General features: G+C 40.4%; 1 non-coding gene across 1 annotated transcript; it reads left to right on the top strand.

Annotated features, from left to right (window-relative positions):
• The first annotated feature begins 2,209 nt into the window (after window positions 1-2,209).
• Window positions 2,210-2,317, top strand: LOC130938068 (small nucleolar RNA R71). The gene has a single exon (XR_009069250.1). It is a non-coding gene; the product is annotated as a small nucleolar RNA R71 (small nucleolar RNA).
• Window positions 2,318-5,306: the final 2,989 nt, after the last annotated feature.

Below are 5,306 nucleotides of genomic sequence, written 5' to 3'. Positions count from 1 at the left end.
TTTTTGGGGAAGAGGTGTTGAGGTGATTGGTAAAGAGAGAGAGAGAGTGGTAGGGTAGGTGGGGATCCTGTGGGTCCACAGATCCTAAGGTGTCAAGGAAAAGTCATCCCTGCACCAAATGGCATGCAAAATCACGTTTTGTGCCATTTCTGGCGTTAAACGCCGGGCTGGTGCCCATTCCTGGCGTTTAACGCCAGGTTCTTGCCGTTTTCTGGCGTTTAACGCCAGTCTGGTGCCCCTTTCTGGCGTTAAACGCCCAGAATGATGCCAGACTGGGCGTTAAACGCCCAACAGCTAACCTTACTGGCGTTTAAACGCCAGTAAGTGCGTCCTCCAGGGTGTGCTGTTTTTCTTCCTGTTTTTCATTCTGTTTTTGCTTTTTTCATTGATTTTGTGACTTCTCATGATCATCAACCTAAAAGAAAGATAAAATAACAAAAGGAAATAGTTAATTATAAAACATTGGGTTGCCTCCCAACAAGCGCTTCTTTAATGTCATTAGCTTGACAGAGGACTCTCATGGAGCCTCACAGATACTTAGAGCCATGTTGGAACCTCCCAACACCAAACTTAGAGTTTGAATGTGGGGTTCAACACCAAACTTAGAGTTTGGTTGTGGCCTCCCAACACCAAACTTAGAGTTTGACTTTGGGGCTCTGTTTGGCTCTGTTTTGAGAGAAGCTCTTCATGCTTCTTCTCCATGGTGATAGAGGGATATCCTTGAGTCTTAAACACAAGGGATTCTTCATTCACTTGAATGATTAACTCTCCTCTATCAACATCAATCACAGCCTTTGTTGTGGCTAGGAAGGGTCTGCTAAGGATGATGGATTCATCCATGCACTTCCCAGTCTCTAGGACTATGAAATCAGTAGGGATGTAATGGTCTTCAACTTTTACCAGAAATCCTCTACAAGTCCATGAGCTTGTTTTCTTGAGTTATCTGCCATCTCAAGTGAGATTTTTGCAGCTTGCACCTCAAAGATCCCTAGCTTCTCCATTACAGAGAGGGGCATGAGGTTTACACTTGACCCTAAGTCACACAAGGCCTTCTTGAAGGTCATGGTGCCTATGGCACAAGGTATTGAAAACTTCCCAGGATCCTGCCTCTTTTGAGGCAGTTTCTGCCTAGACAAGTCATCCAGTTCTTTGGTGAGCAAAGGGGGTTCATCCTCCCAAGTCTCATTTCCAAATAACTTGTCATTTAACTTCATGATTGCTCCAAGGTATTTAGCAACTTGCTCTTCAGTGACATACTCATCCTCTTCAGAGGAAGAATACTCATCAAAGCTCATGAATGGCAGAAGTAATTCCAATGGAATCTCTATGGTCTCATTTTGAGCCTCAGATTCCCATGGTTCCTCATTGGGGAACTCATTGGAGCCAGTGGACGTCCAGTGAGGTCTTCCTCAGTGGCGTTCACTGCCTCTTCTTCCTCCCAGAATTCGGCCATGTTAATGGCTTTGCACTCTCCTTTTGGATTTTCTTCAGTATTGCTTGGGAGACTAGGAGGGAGTTCAGTAATTTTCTTGCTCAGCTGACCCACTTGTCCTTCCAAATTTCTAATGGAGGACCTTGTTTCAGTCATGAAACTTTGAGTGGTTTTGATTAGATCAGAGACCATGGTTGCTAAGTCAGAGGGATTCTGCTTAGAACTCTCTGTCTGTTGCTGAGAAGATGATGAAAAAGGCTTGCCATTGCTAAACCTGTTTCTTCCACCATTATTGTTATTGAAACCTTGTTGAGGTCTTTCTTGATTCTTCCATGAGAAATTTGGGTGATTTCTCCATGAAGAATTGTAGGTGTTTCCATAGGGTTCTCCTAGGTAATTCACCTCTTCTATTGAAGGGTTCTCAGGATCATAGGCTTCTTCCTCAGATGAAGCTTCCTTAGTACTGCTTGGTGCATTTTGCATTCCAGACAGACTTTGAGAGATCAAATTGACTTGTTGAGTCAATATTTTGTTCTGAGCCAATATGGCATTCAGAGTATCAATCTCAAGAACTCCTTTCTTCTGACTAGTCCCATTGTTCACAGGATTTCTTTCAGAAGTGTACATGAATTGGTTATTTGCAACCATTTCAATCAGCTCTTGAGCTTCTGCAGGCGTCTTCTTCAGATGAAGGGATCCTCCAGCAGAGCTATCCAAAGACATCTTGGATAGTTCAGAGAGACCATCATAGAAAATACCTATGATGCTCCATTCAGAAAGCATGTCAGACGGACATTTTCTGATCAATTGTTTGTATCTTTCCCAAGCTTCATAGAGGGATTCTCCATCCTTCTGTCTGAAGGTTTGGACTTCCACTCTAAGCTTACTCAATTTTTGAGGTGGAAAGAACTTTGCCAATAAGGCATTGACTAGCTTTTCCCAAGAGTCCAGGCTTTCTTTAGGTTGAGAGTCCAACCATATTCTAGCTCTGTCTCTTACAGCAAAAGGGAATAGCATCAGTCTGTAGACCTCAGGGTCAACCCCATTAGTCTTGACTGTGTCACAGATTTGCAAGAATTCAGCTAAGAACTGATGAGGATCTTCCAATGGAAGTCCATGGAACTTGCAATTCTGTTGCATTAGAGAAACCAATTGAGGCTTAAGCTCAAAGTTGTTTGCTCCAATGGCAGGGATAGAGATGCTTCTCCCATAGAAGTCGGGAGTAGGTGCAGTAAAGTCACCCATCACCTTCCTTGCATTGTTTGCATTGTTGTTGTTTTCGGCTGCCATGTGTTCTTCTTCTTTGAAGAATTCGGTCAGGTTCTCTAAAGAGAGTTGTGCTTTGGCTTCTCTTAGCTTTCTCTTCAAGGTCCTTTCAGGTTCAGGATCAGGCTCAACAAGAATGCTTTTGTCTTTGCTCCTGCTCATAAGAAAGAGAAGGGAACAAGAAAATGTGGAATCCTCTATGTCACAGTATAGAGATCCCTTGAAGTGTCAGAGGAAAAGAAGAGTAGAAGACAGAAGTAGAAAATTCGAACTTATCAAAGGAGATGGAGTTCGAATTTTGCATTAAGGAATAGTGTTAGTCCATAAATAGAAGGATGTGAGGAGAAGGGAAGTAATTTTCGAAAATTAAGTGAAAGATTTTGAAAATATTTTTGAAAAACATTTCTTAATTTTCGAAAATGAGAGTGGGAAAGAAATAAGATGATTTTTGAAAAAGATTTTGAAATTAGAAATCAAAAAGATTTGATTGAAAACTATTTTGAAAAAGATGAGGTTAAGAAGATATGATTGATTTTAAAAATATGGGATATGATTTGAAAACAATTTTAAAAAGATTTGATTTTTTTTTTAAAAAAATTAGTAACTTGGCTATCAAGAAAAGATATGATTCAAACATTAAACCTTTCTCAACAGAAAAGGCAACATACTTGAAATGTTGAATCAAATCACTAATTGATAGTAAGTATCTTTGAAAAAGGAAGGGAATTGATTTTGAAAACATTTGATTGAAAAGATATGATTTTAAAAAGATTTGATTTTGAAAAACTTTGAAAACTTGAAAAAAAAAATTTGATTTGAAAACAAAATTCTCCCCCTTGTGCCATCCTGGCATTAAACGCCCAGAATGGTGCACATTCTGGCGTTTAACGCCCAAAACTATACCCTTTTGGGCGTTAAACGCCCAACCAGGTACCCTGGCTGGCGTTTAAACGCCAGTCTGTCCTTCTTCACTGGGCGTTTTGAACGTCCAGCTTTTTCTGTGCAATTCCTCTGCTGTATGTTCTGAATCTTCAATTCTCTGTATTATTGACTTGAAAAGACACAAATTAAAAATATTTTTGGATTTTTAATAATCAAAATGCAACTAAAATCAAATAACAATGCATGCAAGACACCAAACTTAGCAGTTTGTGTACTACTGACACTAACAATATGAAAATGCATATGAGACACACAAAATACTTCAAGTCAATAGAATTCAAAGATTAGAGCAAGTAAATCATCAAGAACATCTTGAAGATCATTAAGACACATAACAATGCATGCAATTGACACCAAACTTAAGATAAGACACTAGACTCAAACAAGAAATTTTTTGGATTTTATGATTTTTTTGATTTTTTTTGTTTTGTGTTTTTCGAAAATTAAGTGGAAAAAGATATCAAAATTCTTAATGAGAATTCCAGGAATCAGTGCAATGTTAGTCTAAGACTCCGGTCCAGGAATTAGACATGGCTTCACAGCCAGCCAAGCTTTCAAAGAAAGCTTCGGTCCAAAACACTAGACATGGCCAAAGGCCAGCCAAGCCTTAGCAGATCACTGCTCCAAAAGCAAGATTGATAAAAATCAACAAGCTCTTGTGATGATAAGTTGAAACCTCGGTCCAATGAGATTAGACATGGCTTCTCAGCTAGCCAGATTTCAACACATCATCATGAAACTCTAGAATTCATCTTCAAGAATTTCGAAAAAAAAAAATACCTAATCTAAGCAACAAGATGAACCGTCAGTTGTCCAAACTGAACAATCCTTGGCATTGTTACCAAAAGCTTGCTCAAAACTTGAACAATCCCCGGCAACGGCGCCAAAAATTTGGTGCGCGAAATTGTGAACAATACTTTTCACAACTCTCATAATCCCCGGTCATGAACTCCAAGAACTTGGTAGCTCAATCCCATGGCATTACACAACTTCGCACAACTAACCAGCAAGTGCACTGGGTCGTCCAAGTAATACCTTACGTGAGTAAGGGTCGATCCCACGGAGATTGTTAGTATGAAGCAAGCTATGGTCATCTTGTAAATCTTAGTCAGGCAGACTCAAATGGATATGGTGATGAACGAAAATAACATAAAAGATAAAGATAGAGATACTTATGTAATTCATTGGTAGGAACTTCAGATAAGCGCATGAAGATGCCTTCCCTTCCGTCTCTCTACTTTCCTACTGTCTTCATCCAATCCTTCTTCTTCCTTTCCATGGAAAGCTTGTGTAGGGTTTCACCGTTGTCAATGGCTACCTCCCATCCTCTCAGTGAAAACGATTGCATATGCTCTGTCACAGCACGTGGAATTCAGCTGTCGGTTCTCGGTCAGACCGGAATAGAATCCATTGATTCTTTTGCGTCTGTCACTAACGCCCCGCCTGCTAGGAGTTTGAAGCACGTCACAGTCATTCAATCATTGAATCTTACTCAGAATACCACAGACAAGGTTAGACCTTCCGGATTCTCTTGAATGCTGCCATCAGTTCTCGCCTATACCACGAAGACTCTGATCTCACGGAATGGTTGGCTCGTTTGTCAGGCGAGCACTCGGTTGTCAGGCGATCAACCATGCATCGTGCAATCAGGAATCCAAGAGACATT

This window comes from Arachis stenosperma, chromosome 6, assembly GCF_014773155.1.
Source record: "Arachis stenosperma cultivar V10309 chromosome 6, arast.V10309.gnm1.PFL2, whole genome shotgun sequence".
Classification (NCBI taxonomy): domain Eukaryota; kingdom Viridiplantae; phylum Streptophyta; class Magnoliopsida; order Fabales; family Fabaceae; genus Arachis; species Arachis stenosperma.
The sequence above is the reverse complement of the archived record's forward strand: the minus strand, read 5'-3'. Positions and strand labels throughout refer to the sequence as shown.